A 15067-nucleotide genomic window follows, 5' to 3' on the forward strand; every position below is an offset into this window, starting at 1 on the left:
TGGTTAAGCCCAAAAAATTATTAAATTTCGAAAATAAATTTAAAAAAATAAATTATTGTTTTCAATGACAGAAAAATTAGACATTGTTGCGTCTTCCTGCTTTACTCTTAGACTTGAATGAAAGAACATTTAATTCTGAATAATTTGATATCAATATGATGTGTGTGTTGCAATTCACTCATGAAGCATTGCACAAAGTTCAGGTCCTCGCGGTCCGATGCACAGTGAGCAGTTACGACCGTGTCACTTCCCACATAACGGGAATCACTTTCGGCAAAAGAAGGTCATTACTACTGTCTAAATGATCTGAAAATTCAAGGATATCGGCCTCATTCGGCCTTGAATATGGCCTAGCCATTACGATAAAAAGATGGCGCAAGCACGTGCAACAACGGAGTTATGAAAAGGAGTAAAATTGTAGTTTACGCAGTGCATCGAACACACGATATACAAAAGAAACGAAATAAACTATAAACAAAACTCATAGCAAGATCAACTTGTTGTATTCATAAGCCAATCAAAACAGATCCACGCAATAACAACTTCAAATAACCACAACATAAACATTCACGGTCAACAGATTTCATTTGTCGAAAATAAAAATATTTTGTAGGGCTGGTGGATATATCTGTTGAGTTAAACGCAAATTCAACGCTTTAAGGTACCGTCAGGATCAACTGTTACGATTTAACAGCTACGCAAATGACCAAAATCCGTAAATAAGGCAGAGCCGATGTATCGGCGCCGTGAGCGTTTTCGCCATAACCTCTCGCGCCGCGCTGAGTGCGAAAGGGTTATTAAAGACCACGACCGTTTCCTTCCCACTTCTAGCATGTTTCTATCCCATCGTCTGTGTCGGTGCGACGTTATGCCCTAAACCCTCAAGGAAAGTTATCTAGATGTCACAATAGAGAAAACAACTAACTAGAGCGGGTGATAATAACGACTTAACACAGAGAAAACCACTCGGGGAATATCTGAAAACCGAGCCGATATTTTCGGCTGCCTTAGTAGTAAGGAGATTGCTATGGTAACGCCAGCTAGACTGCTCCCCGCTTAATACCTGAAAAGCGAGCCGATATCTTCGGTTACCTTAGTAGTAAGGAGATTGCTATGGTAACGCCAGCTAGACTGCTCCTCGCTTAATGTCTGAAAATCGAGCCGATATTTTCAGCTGCCTTAGTAGTAAGGAGATTGCTATGGTAACGCCAGCTAGACTGCTCCTCGCTTAATGTCTGAAAAGCGAGCCGATATTTTCAGCTGCCTTAGTAGTAAGGAGATTGCTATGGTAACGCCAGCTAGACTGCTCCTCGCTTAATGTCTGAAAAGCGAGCCGATATTTTCGGCTACCTTAGTAGTAAGGAGATTGGTATGATGACGGCATCTAGACTACTCCCCGCTTAATATCTGAAAGGCAAGACGATATTTTCGGCTGACTAGTAGTAAGGAGATTGCTATAGTAACAGCATTTAAAGATAATATGGACTTCATTATTGTTTCCGTCTAGAACTGAGATCAACGATAAGATATATATTAGTTCAACCCTTTCAATACTAATTAGGTACGTGTTTATGTTACAAATACCTTTTATTCAACTTGGGGACCTGTTTCGACATATATAATGTCATCGTTAGCCATAAAATGAATCACAAATATATATGCAAAGACATAATATGTAACTGACCATTCACACCACGTGTCATAACAGAAGAGTAACGGATTAATAATTAAATCTGGTGCAGTGTCACATTAAAGTAAACATAAAGTCTCTCACTATTCAAAGAATAAAAGAAGGTTCTTCAATATGTAGTCTTTGTGCATCCGTTCAATAGAAGGCTCCGATAGGCTTCCAAAGTAAAGAGTTATTTAAAACACTCGCACGTGCTATGCGTCAACCAGAGCGTCGAGAACTTATTTGAGTCACTTGTAATTTATACCTGATAAAATGTTAACACTGATGAATATGAAATCAGTCAGTGGTAACAGACGTTAGTCTTGTGAGAAGGAGATATAAAATATGGAAGGTCTGGAGGGGAGGAAGATGGGGGGAAGAAAAAGATCTTGTTAGGGGATTAGTAGGTTTAAGGTGAGTCTTGTGAACAATGTGGTGGGGGTTTGTAACGTGATAGGGTACTGTGTATCGCTGTAAATATTGACCTCCTATTCGGAAGATTAAAATACTTAAATACTATAATTAAAAAATCAAATAGAATGTTAGTTTTTTCTGAGATTTCGTTCAGATTCGAATTGGAGTTGAAGAACTGGTCTAAGTGAATGAAGCAATTTTCTGCGACGTCAAGAATATGGCCTTTGTCCATATTCATGAGCACCTCTACATCTTGTTGTATGTTAATGGAGCTATGTTTTGAATCTTGAATGTGCCGGCCAATTGCCGAGTATCTATTATATTTTGTAGCATTAACATGTTCCATGTATCTGATTTTAAAGTTCCTCCCTGTTTGACCAATGTTCGATGATTGACAGTTTTGACATTGGAATCTGTAGACTCCTGATTTTTGATAAATGTTAGTCTTGTTAATTGATCTGGTATTATATAAGATATCCATATTTATATTATTAGTTCGATATGCGATTTTGGTGTTGTGTTTCTTCAGAATGTTTGTAACTACGTAAATATCTTCGTTGAGTGTGAAGGTTGAATAATAATCAGGTTTAATTTTCTCTTTAGTTAGAGTTGGATTTAGGCGAAATTTTCGTTTGTTGATAATGCGCTCTATGAATGCAGTTGAATAAAAGGCATTTGTAACATAAACACGTACATAATTAGTATTGAAAAGGTTGAATCTAATAGATCTCTTATCGTTGACAATAACAGCAGGCAGACTGCTCCCTGTTTTATATCTGAAAAGCGTGCCGATATTTTCGGCTGACTAGTAGTAAGGAGGATGCTATGGCAATAGCAGCTAGACTGCTCCCCGCTTAATGTCTGTCAAGCGAGCAGATATTTTCGGCTGCCTTGGTAGTTTGCTATGGTAACAGCAGCTAGACTGTCCCCGCACTAGCAAACATGCCAGCTTCGAACAGTAGGTCCTCCAGAACTGAATGCTGGCTAGAATTTAATGTGGATAAACTTGCTGCAGTAGAAAACCCCTATTTACAATTGATCTCGTTTGCTCTTTCGGCTCTCACTTTGCCTCATTCGAATGCAGAAGTCGAGGCTGTGTTCAGCCATACCGAAAAATTTTGTTTTCCGTATGTTTCTTTTTTTTCTTTTTTTTTTCGATTTGTTGGAACAAGTACAGCTTACAGGTCATCAGAAAAATCAACGAACACCGCAACTGCTTCTGGAAGGGAGGGACTTGAGAAGGGATTATGAGGATGTATAATTTTATGAGGTGGGTACTGTACCAATGAATTGAGCATTCACTTCTAAAAATACTCTTTCAGCTATTACCCATGTGTCTTATGATTTAGACTTAAGTATATAGCGGCTATTCGTCATTAAGTGTTGGCAACATTGAATGGGGATGATGACGTTGCGTTGGTCCATGCATGTTACAAGGCTAAACCACAGCAAGAGTGGTGTTATAAGGACACGAATTGAGTGTGACATCCACTACAAATAAAACGCGCAAGCCCGGCTCAGGTGGTGCGGCATACCACTAGAAATGGCGCCATTGGTCGACCAGGCTACGGAGGGAAGTGGCGGACAAGTTCCACTCAAGTCTCTGTACCGAAGCTACTGATGCTCCTCCTGCTGTAATAGCACTTTCTGGTGCAGTGAGGAAAGCAATGGCAAACTCCTCATCATACCTTGTACGACTCATGTCGGCATTACCGCCAGTTTTTGAGATTTCACTCTTATTCTGGTGGTGTTATTTGAAGATTCAAGCAGCCTTCGGGTTGATAGCCTAACAGACATACTGAGAGGGTTCTGGAGAGAATGTGTTAGTTCTTGATTAGTTCTGAAATGTAAGGGAGAGATTCCTTTTCCAATGCACAACATCTTAACGATGATCCAAATCAATAAACCTGAAAACTTGAGGGTTCTGTGAGGAAATGTTCCTGACTATAATATCACGATCTTCTGTTCTGCCGAAAACCTTTGCCGACATTCAGTGCGGGGCAGTAACTAGTTGGTCTTGATATCATATTCATTTAATATCCTCCCATTATGTTGTTTGATAAGGCAGTATCGGAAGGTCACGCCCTTCTGCCCTCCGCGGTCGCTTTCCTTCACTTTACTAATTTCCTAAACACTCGTTGAAAGGGTGATATGGTATGAAAAGTATCAAATAGACAGTGTTCCTTATCAATCTGCAAAGGCTGCCTCCTGAGCTAAATGGTTATCAAACTGGCTTTCGATTCAGAGGGTCTCACTATCGATTTCCGGCCGGATTGGGAATTTTGATCTTAAATCAGAACTTCAAAGGATTCTTGTATGCGTGAAGCGCGCGATGCAACTGGGTACTAGCGATGACAGAAGTGGTTACTTTCCAGTATTATGTTCCTGTGTATCCGTTATACTGTAGTAACAAGTTGCAGGTCAACTTCTGGGAGTAACATTCACTCTACCTGCTGCCTCTTGCAGCCCCTATGCCGTATTAGTATAAGTAGCGATACTATATCTTCATCTCGCTTTCTTCCCTCGCACTGTCTCTCATCACTCACATTCCTGACTACTCCTAGGAAATGTCTTCCGAGAACTAATACTTCGAAACCTTCATTTATAAATGCTAGATAGCTCTGAGTATTCCTAGATGTCCAAGGATCTGTACTTAAACAGACATTATAAAATGTGTTGATGAACGACAACAGTCCCAGTTGTTGCGGGAATGGGTTGAGGAAACAGTCCTATCAGGCAAGACGTAAGCAGAGTTTAATCCAGTGCTCTTTTCTTTCTTTCTTTCTTTCTTTCTTTCTTTCTTTCTTTCTTTCTTTCTTTCTTTCTTTCTTTCTTTCTTTCTTTCTTTCTTTCTTTCTTTACTTACTTACTTATTTATTTATTTATTTATTTATTTATTTATTTATTTATTTATTTATTTATTTATTTATTTATTTATCTATTGTCTTTTTACGTCGCACCGACACAGACCGATCTGATGGGATAGGACAGGACTAACACGGAAACGTCATGGCCTCAACTGAGGAACAATCCCAGCATTTGCTTCGTGTGTACATAGGAAACTACCAAAACCATCTTCGGGCCTGTCGACAGTGGGGTTAGAACCCACCACCTCCCAAATACAAGCTAACAGCTTCATGACCCGAACTCCGTAGCCAACTTGCTCTGGAAACCCAGTATAAAAGTCCCGCCATAAGCTCTGTATCACTCCTGCAGCAAGTTGCAATGAAGGACCATAGAACTATATGTACCGGTTGAATTTTTAAAAATGCATTATTGTTGTTATTATTGTTTGGCACCAAATTACAACGCGCTTCTAAGAGTTTTTGTCCACAACGCGGCGTGAAACACGAAATTCAAAGTGGGAAGACGACGCGTAAATAACAATGCGCTTCTGTACGTATCACCACCTGTTGGCCTAATGCAAAGCACTTCGAATATTAAAGAATATTTGTAACCGGCCAGCACGTAACAGGGTGGGAATATCAGCACCGCCTCTAAATTAGGGTCTCCGACGGAACATAATATTTCTGGAACAGTTTACTGTGGTGGATTAGGATACAGTCTCATGTTACGATATGTATCTCAAGTAGGTAAAGCTGTACCCCTCATACAACACCCCGTACACAACACACCAGATGTCATCCACCCTCGTCCAAGGGCTACACCAGGTTATTAATAGCCACACGCAGCAGCAATAATAATAGTCAATCTTTCTTTCTTTCTTTCTTTCTTTCTTTCTTTCTTTCTTTCTTTCTTTCTTAATCGGTTTACCCTCCAGGGTTGGTTTTCCCCTCGGACTCGTCAAGGGATTCTACCACCTCAAGAGCAGTGTCGTGGACCGTAAGACTTTGGTCGGGGGATACAAGTGGGGATGAGGAACAATAGCTCGCCCAAGCGGCCTCACATCCAATGCTGAACAGGGGCCTTGTCGGAGGGATGGTAAGGGATAGACAAGTACGAGAGAAGGAAGCGGCCGTGACCTTAAGTCCGGATCCATGGCTGAATAGTTAGCGTTGTAGCCTTTGGTCACAGAGTCCCGGGTTCGATTCCTGGCAGGGTCGCGAATTTTAACCGAAATTGGTTAATTTCGCTGGCACGCTGGCTGGGTATATGTGTCGTCTGCATCATCATTTCATCCTCATCACGACGCGCATGTCGCCTACGGGAGGCAAATCAAAAGACGTGAACCTGGCGAGCCGAACTTGTCCACGGATACTCCCGGCACTGAAAGCCATACGTCATTTCATTTCATTTCATTTCAGGTACCGGTACCATCCTGGCATTTGCCCTGAGGAGAAGTGGGAAACCACAGAAAAACACCACGAGGATGGCTGATGTGGGAATCGAACCCAGCACTACGCACTTGACCTCCCGAGGCTGACTGGACGCCGTTCCAGCCCTCGTACCACTTTTCAAATTTCGTGGCAGAGCCGGGAATCGAACCCGATTCTCTGGGGGTGGCAACTAATGACGGTAACCACTACACTACAGAGGTGGATAATAATAATAATAATAATAATAATAATAATAATAATAATAATAATAATAATAATAATAATAATAATAATAAAGGATGAAGAACTATTGGAAGTCAAGAAAAGAAGGATTAAGATGAATGCACAGGGATACTTTCCGTGGTCCTTAGATGGCCAAAATCGAAGAAAGAAGAAGAAAAATTCAGATCGATGTCTCCTCGGCGCATAATTGTAGACATTACAATAGGCTTTTCGGCTTTTGCCGTGCCAAGAAAACAATCCGTGGTAAGAGTGTCGGTCGAATCCCAAGATAGCGGGTTCAAACCCGCCAGAGGTAGTCGGATTTTTGAAGGGCGGAAAAAAAAGTCCATTCGACACTCCATGTCGTACGATGTCGGCATGTAAAAGATCTCTGGTGATACATTTGGTATTTACCCGACAAAATTAATTAAATCTCAGCCATAGACGCCCAAGAGAGATCCGGTTTACTCTGTCTGCCATCTAGCGGACCTAGAGTAAAACGGAACGTCGAAATTGACGAGCAGACAGCCAGATGGCGTCAAATCGAAATGTCTGCACACGGTAGCTGAGGCCATACGATTATTATTATTATTATTATTATTATTATTATTATTATTATTATTATTATTATTATTATTAATCTGGAAATTGTCATACAATGCGAGTAAGAAAATAGCACTTGGGCAGTAGCTTCCCACCGCCTGCCGTAACTGCCAAAATCTCGGTACAGGATAATTTCTCTGCAGCGGCCATTTTAATGAACTTGCTGGGTTCACCATTCATATAATCGGTAAGGAATATTCCACCTGGACGACAGCTGTAAATGCCGATGACTATAAACTGCAGCATAGCTTAGTGAACCCGGGCCATCGCTGAATTACGTATATATATTATTTCATTGCGTTTTATTTTTCAAAATGGCCGCCAGGCCACATTAGCCTACACAGGGTTAGCGTATCGTACACCTGGGAATTCCCGTCATCCTTTGAAGGAGCCGTGGCATTGAAGTGTTAGCAATCTTAATTGAGATGCAATGGCCTCCTTTATCAGCAACGTCACGACATTCCGTCCGCACAAGGTGTTTCACAAGTATAGCGCCAGTATCTCGTGAGTTGGGTACTAATCGACTAACTCTTCCTTTTGTCGAGGTCTTCACAATATGCGGCCAACAAAGGGATTTCTGTTGACTGCCATGAAGATTTGAAAATGAGAGAAAAATAAGTTCGAATAATTCAAAGGAGCGAGCCTCCGTGGCTCAGGCGGCAGTGCGCCGGCCCCTCACCGCTGGGTTCCGTGGTTCAAATCTCGGTCACTCCATGTGAGATTTGTACTGGACAAAGCGGAGACGGGACGGGTTTTTCTCCGGGTACTCCGGTTTTCCCTGTTAAATTTCATTCCATCTGTCGTTCATTAATCATTGCCCCAGGGGAGTGTGACAGGCCTCGGCAGCCGGCACAATTCCTATCCTCGCCACTGACCCGGTCGAACGACTGGAAACCGGCTGTGGATTTTCATTTTCATTTCAATTCAAAGGTATACTGCAATTAGGTATCATTCAAGGTTCATGAAAATACAAGTGAAAATTTGTCTTCAATTCCTGCAGAGCCTTCGACTACAGACCTTGAACTTAAATATTGGTTTTCTATTGAAGAACTGCGCTTGAAGCTGGAAATGTGTGGTTTTTCTGTTCAGTAAGTGTGAATGAGCTCTTCACAAGATATCTACTGACCACAAAAATCTCCGGATTGAGCTAGGTACATTTCCAGTTATCATAGAAGTGGCAATGACAATGTTTGAACCATTTGCTCGTGGCACACCCCTGTGGAGGTGAGCTGCATCTGCTGCCATTCCTCAATTTCTGGCAGTACCGGGAGAGTGTGTTGGCGACCAGGTGGCCCATAGCTGAGTCATGGCACTGACTCCACTTACTTGTGCCAGGCGCCTCACTTTCATCTATCCTATCCGACCTCCCTAAGTCAACTTCACTTTCAGGACTTCCATGGCCCTTTTCTTTCTTTGCGCGATACCTTCATTTTACGAAGTGTCGGACCCCTTCCTTTTTTTCCTTCTGATTAATGTTAACAGACAAGAACATTGAACATGAGCTCCACTTATCTAAGGTATACGGGGGGCCGAAAGTTGTGATTGTTGTCTTAAGAGAAAGTACAACCCTCCGTACCTGAGATCACCTTCAAATTGACTATCACTGTTCCGGTGAGCTTGGCATGTAGGCATGTAAAAGACGTCCGGTGACACATCTCGTGTTAACGTGATAAAATTCATTAAAACTTAACCAAAAATCCCCAACAGAGGTCGCGCTTACTTACAAATACCCGTAAATGACGTCACATTGAAATGCCTGCATACAGTAGGTGAGATATTATTATTATTATTATTATTATTATTATTATTATTATTATTATTATTATTATTTATTAGCTGGGGTCATCGAGGACCGCGTTATGTCTCGGTACTTTTGGAATTGAACTGTGCTTTATTTTGAGCCCAGCTTCCTGAGTGGGCCTCTGTCCAAGGGACAGCGTGTCGTGTTCGTATCGGTTCAGGTCGTTCACTAATTTTTTTTCTTTTTTTTTTTTCGGAAAAGACCTCTGCCAAAGGCGTCTTTCGGTTTGATCTGTACCCCTTCAAAGTCTTTTTTGGTGTTTCTAAAAGGTTTTAGGTTTCGAATCAAATAGGTGAAAGATCTGTTTGGTCAGCCTGTTTCGTTTGAGGTGTCCGTCTTTTCCGGGTCGTGTCTGCTTTCACTGATGTCGTTAAAGGATTACAAAACTGAAAAATGTTACCGCTACATTTACGAACAATAGATATCTACATTTCATCAGAAAAGTACGTTTGGAACTACGTATAGTGGTTCACATCGTACCGAGTACATTTTACGGTTTTAAAGACGCTCAGATGGCGGACGTTTTCCGTACCGACAGGAAGCTGAAGTATTCGAGCACCGAAATGAGACAGGCTCAAACACTGGCCAGCTTGAACCGCACTGTACGGGTTATTATGAACGAAACACGTCAATTAAACGTTAAAAGTTCGGGTAGTGAACCAGTGCGGGTTGATAAGCAGGGTCAGGGGTCAAAATGGGGCGCACATGGCCCTGTTTTACGACCGGATGTTCTTCGATGTGGAGCGATACGTGTGACTGTCGTGTCTTCTATGAACAGTAGATGAGTGTGTTGCGACAAACATACCCAGTCCCCAAGTCACAGGAATAAACCATAATCGATGAAAATCCCCGTGCTGGCCGGGAATCGAACTAGGGACCCTCCAAACCGAAGGCCTCAACGATGACTAAGGAGTCGCACCGACACAGACAGGTCTTACGGTGGCCCTTGCAGCCTTTTGCGAAAACGGGACACCACGGAAAACTCTCTTCAGGGCTGCCGACAGTGGGGTTCGAACTCACTACCTCCAGAATGCAGTTACGTAGCCAACTTTCACAGTAGGTACAAGAAACAACGAATTACAAAAATGAGAAAACAACTCACCGACAGCCGAACAACCGTCAGCTTCTCACCATCGCCTGCACTAAGAGCGCGCCGCATTTCTGGCCAGCTGTTGGTAAACACTGCTGCGTACTACGACCACAGCACCATCTGGCGGCAGGCGAGTCACGCTGACTAATCACGAATTTTAAATCACTTTCCAGAACAAACAAGCGCGATAGAGACGTCACATGAGGACGGCGCTGTCTGGCCTGGCAGAAGAAAGTGCTGATTCATGTTGGTCCTGCGTCTCGCCCTAGAATAATAACAATATGATTGTATCCACAGATCTTCAATGGTGAAGATGCTAGGAATTTCGGACTTCATCCCAAATTAATTTTAAAAAATAACCCTAACAAACACCAAATCCAAAGTAAAATTCAGTGGAGAAATATCTCAACCGTCTACGATTAAAACAGAGTTAATCCCCCACTTCTCACGCGGAGTTTTGTCACGTCAGTGCTCGCACAAGATAAAATATTACCCCCACCCATTCTTTCGTGAAAATTTGATCATATTGTAAAACTAACATTATGCTATTTTCATCATGTTTCTAAATAAGGACCCTATAAATAAAGGAAACGCATTTGAAATAATTTCTAGTACTGACATTAGAAGTACACAATACAGAAAATAGATATTGTACATTACTTCAAGGCAGACAAATATCGTCCATAATAACGCTTGAGTTCATGCAGTCGTAAAGTCTAGAACTATGAAAATCGATTGCTCTTCCTTACGGTTTGAACCCTGAAGTTCCGTCTGCTTTACCCACTTTCGGTTTTCTGGTTAAGGCATTCTTCACACACGGTACTGAAATTGCCTTGACAGATATACTTTTCGCACAACACACACGAGTTTCTGCTTGTTTTTATATAACCCAATTTCTACAACACATCTTCCGGATCATCCTCGTGGTGACTTCTTCTGTCATCTCCGTCTCTCGTAAAATGTATCATATTCGTTGTATGAAAATGTTCATTTTTCGTATAATTCTTTCATCAATAAAAAATAAACTATGTCATTGGATCCGTAAATCCAAAACCAAACCAAACTCAAGGCACTTAACGCCCTTGAAAGGGTCTTGGCCTGCCCAGCGGCCGCTGCTCAGCCGGAAGGCCTGCAGATTACGAGGGGTCATGTGGTCAGCACGACTCATCCTCTCGGCCGTTATTCTGGGCTTTCGAGACCGGGGCGCCATCTCACCGTCAGATAGCTCCTCAATTCTAATTACGTAGGCTGAGTGGACCTCGAACCAGCCCTCAGGTCGAGAGAAAAATCCTTGACCTGGCCGGGAATCGAACCCGGGGCCTCCAGGTGAGAGGCAGGCACGCTACCCCTACACCACGGGGCCGGCCATCCGTAACTCCACGAGTTTAAAATTCCACAAAATCTCACGCTATCATAATGGATCACGAAAATTACTGAGCTGCTCAAACAATGTCGTAATCCCGCCTATCCTCTACAGTAAAACGGTTAACAATTTCGGCGTAGTTATGAATGAAACACTTGATTGGTCTGATCACGCGAGGGAAACCCGTAAAAAGATTTTTGGAGCGCCTCACTCACCTAAACGGCAGAGGGATGTATTTCCATTTGAGCTAAAGGCCAAACTAATACAGACACTGGTTCTTGATTATTGTGTCATTGTTTTAGTTGACATTGACAAGACAGAAACTTCAACGAGCACTGAATTCCTGTCTGCAATTTATTTACAATATCGGGTACGATGTTCATATCACCCCATATTATCAGATGTCTGATGAACGTCGGCAGCTACACACTTTAACGATAATGTTTAGAAAATCAGCCGCTGTATATTTCTTCTAAATTCGCCTTTTTTTTCAATCATAATTTCAAAATTTAATTACACGTTCGAGATCCTTTCTTTCTATTCCAGTGCACCGCAAAAATAAAATTAATAGATCATTTGTGGTGACCGGTACCAGATTATGGAATTCCCTGCCAGCTCAGGTCAAAAAAACTAGGTCGCCTACCGAAACTTCCTCCTGATTGAATGGTTGAGGTATGAATTTGTGCGTGCCTGAGGATTCGTCAGTTTTAAGAGTTTTTAATGTTAATTAGTTTTAATATTAATTTAGTTAGTAATTTATTTGAATTCATTATTAATTCTATTAATTTATGTTGTTTTAACTATTTTAGGTATCTCAGAATTTTATTTTAAGATTTTAATTATTAAGATATTAGACCACTGTAAAAAGGCACTAACGATTTACAGTCTGGACCCATGCAAGTAGAATGAGACTTTGCTATGAGCGTGAGTATGAGTTTTTATTCCTCCCTACGTGCTCCACCTAGCCACACCATTGACTGGGCCTGTTCAATGTGTCCTGATTTATCGATACTGTCCTCTGAAGTCACTAATCTCCTGTTCTGAAAGTGAATGCTCTTATGTCGCTATATCGTCCTCTTCACCGTCGTCTTGTAGATCCACTAATTCTTCATCAAGTAATTCAGGAAATTGTTTGACGAATTCGTTGCTGGTCCCTGCTAATGTTCCTAACTATATCACGACTTATTGTTTACACTCAAGCAACTAGGCGTTCCCACAATAATAATACACACAAGAATGGAAATTGAGAACGCATGAGTTTGCCAATTTAGTTTCGCCGGTGCTCGCTGCTGGAAACGTACCGACGTGCGAAGATTTATAACAAACACCTCGGGAGGTGCCACACAGTGTCCTTGAAAGGTACACTGCAGGCCGGGTTTCCAAGGGTTGGGGTAATATATTACCCCACGCGAGTACTGCAGGGCTAAAAGCGGGAGATGGCTTATCGCCACGTGCTCTAGAATACGTGAGAAGGGAATGATACAACGAAAAACGTAAGAACATAAACTGGAACCAAGAAAGATCAAATAAACTCAAATTGCTTGGGATTCACAAACGGCCTAGCGTTACTAGAAGCCAGAAATCAAATACAAAGTCTACAAAATAGAGCACAAAAAACAGGTCTCCGGATATCACTGCCACACAACTGTGAAACAATTGAACTACCTAGGGGAAATTATAACATACAACTTGGACGAGAAATCTGCCTGGCGACAAGAAACTTAAACAGTGATGAAAGCTCAAATGTTAACATGGTCTACATACAGTTAAATCTGTATATCGATCACAATTAGATTAAACCATTACAAGACGGTGGTTCAACCAGAGGTGGCATACGGAAGTGAAACTCTTTTTAAAGTCACTCACAGAAAGAGAATCGGAAAAGTCCAAAAAGTAGAGAGAACAATAGCTACAATCTATATATATATATATATAATAAATTGTCCTGACTGACTGACTGACTGACTGACTGACTGACTGATTGACTGACTGACTGACTGACTGACTGACTGACTCATCATCGCCCAGCCAAAACTACTCGACATAAAAGAATTGAATTTTGGGTATACATTTATATAAGAATGCAGGTGCTCACTAAGGGAGGATTTTTTGATATTCCGTCAGTAAGGGGGTGAAAAGGGGGGTGAAGTTTTAAAATTAGTGTATCTATATCTCGAAAATTGAATAGTTTAAAGACATATAATTGGTATTTGGAATCTCCTTTAAAAATAAAAGAACACGTATTTTTTTCGGAAAATCCTGTTAATGGGGATGAAAGAAGGTGGAAAAGTGTTTGAATACCTTTTATGTGGATACTTATATCTTGGAATCTGAAGATGTTACAGTCATTAACATTGGTATTTGAAATCTCCTTTAAAAATAAAGAAACAGTATTTTGTTTTTGTTTTTGGAAAATCTACTTAAGGGGTCTTGGTGAACAGCAGTGACAAAGGGGGTGAATTCTTAAAATGAGTATATCTTAAAAACGTAACATGTTACAGGCGTGAAAATTGGTATCTGGAATGCCCTGTAACAGTAAAGAAACATGCAAAATTTGTTTTCTGAAAATTCACTTAAGGTGAAGTGTTAAAGGGGGTAAATTTTAAAATGAGCATATATACAGTATATATCAAAAACTCAATCCGTTACAGAAGAAAAAATGAGTAGTTTTAATCTCTTTTAAAAATAAAAGTGTACTGGGAGGTACACCTCATCCCCGTGCATTATTTTAAAGTGTCCTAAACTGACTGGACTTCTTTGTTTTGTTTTGATGTATCACTGGTTGCAACAACTATTTCAAGAAATTCGGACTTTTCTCCATAGATGTCTCTATTAAGGAACTGAGGTCATACACTCCTGGTATAAACTGGAATAACTAGAAATTTAAAGAAGTTTTGTGTTTATAGGTTTTCTCAACTGAATTGACCTTCATTACTTTTGATACTTCAAGGTTTGTAACACTTCCTTCTCATCCCGCCAGTTTTGAGTCTAGACAATCAGAAATTTTGTGTATTTATTTTTCAGCGAATCATAGGCTTCTTGTGACCTTTTTTCCGTCCAATAAAATGAGAGGGTGTGTCCGGATTTAGACCAGATCCTTCTCGAAACTTCCACTGGAGTATAAAAGCAGTCGCTTTTTCGAGTTAACTTGTCTTATTGATAGTCGAATTACTGAGTGTGTGTGTTAAGAGAGGAGGCGGGGGTCCTCATTCTTTGGCAGGCAGAACATCAGCCCAGGTAATGGCCACCAGTTTTCTATCTATGTAGTTATCTCCGCAAGCCGAACTCGAGGGGAAGGTTCCGATCTTTAACTATGTAACAGCCAATTTCCTAAAATGTAAACTTTCTTCCTTCTCATGTAATATTTCATGTAAGTCCTTAGGCCTTAAACTATAAATCGGGATAGAGTGTGTTACCCTCTCGAATTCCCCCTTCAATTAATCTTGAGGTGACTACGATTTTGTAACTGCTTGTCTCTTGTAAATTAACTTCTCCATCTAGTCACCTCAGTAGCCGGGCCGCGAGCCCAAGTGGGGTTGTCAAGGAGCGCAAGTGTGCGCCTCCATACATTTTTGAGTTTGGGCCAGTAATTTAACCTGTTCTTTTTCATGAAGGCCCAGTAGAA

At 41.2% G+C, this 15067-nt stretch overlaps 1 protein-coding gene across 1 annotated transcript in view; it reads right to left on the reverse strand.

Moving 5' to 3' along the window:
• LOC136876043 (probable cytochrome P450 6a14) overlaps positions 1 to 10196 on the reverse strand; it is a 114478-nt gene extending 104282 nt beyond the window's left edge. The window contains exon 1 of the mRNA XM_067149662.2: positions 10092 to 10196. The gene's annotated coding sequence lies outside the window, so the exon portion shown is untranslated. The remainder of the gene's footprint in view (positions 1 to 10091) is intronic.
• Positions 10197 to 15067: the final 4871 nt, after the last annotated feature.

This window comes from Anabrus simplex, chromosome 6 (genome assembly GCF_040414725.1).
Source record: "Anabrus simplex isolate iqAnaSimp1 chromosome 6, ASM4041472v1, whole genome shotgun sequence".
Lineage (NCBI taxonomy): Eukaryota > Metazoa > Arthropoda > Insecta > Orthoptera > Tettigoniidae > Anabrus > Anabrus simplex.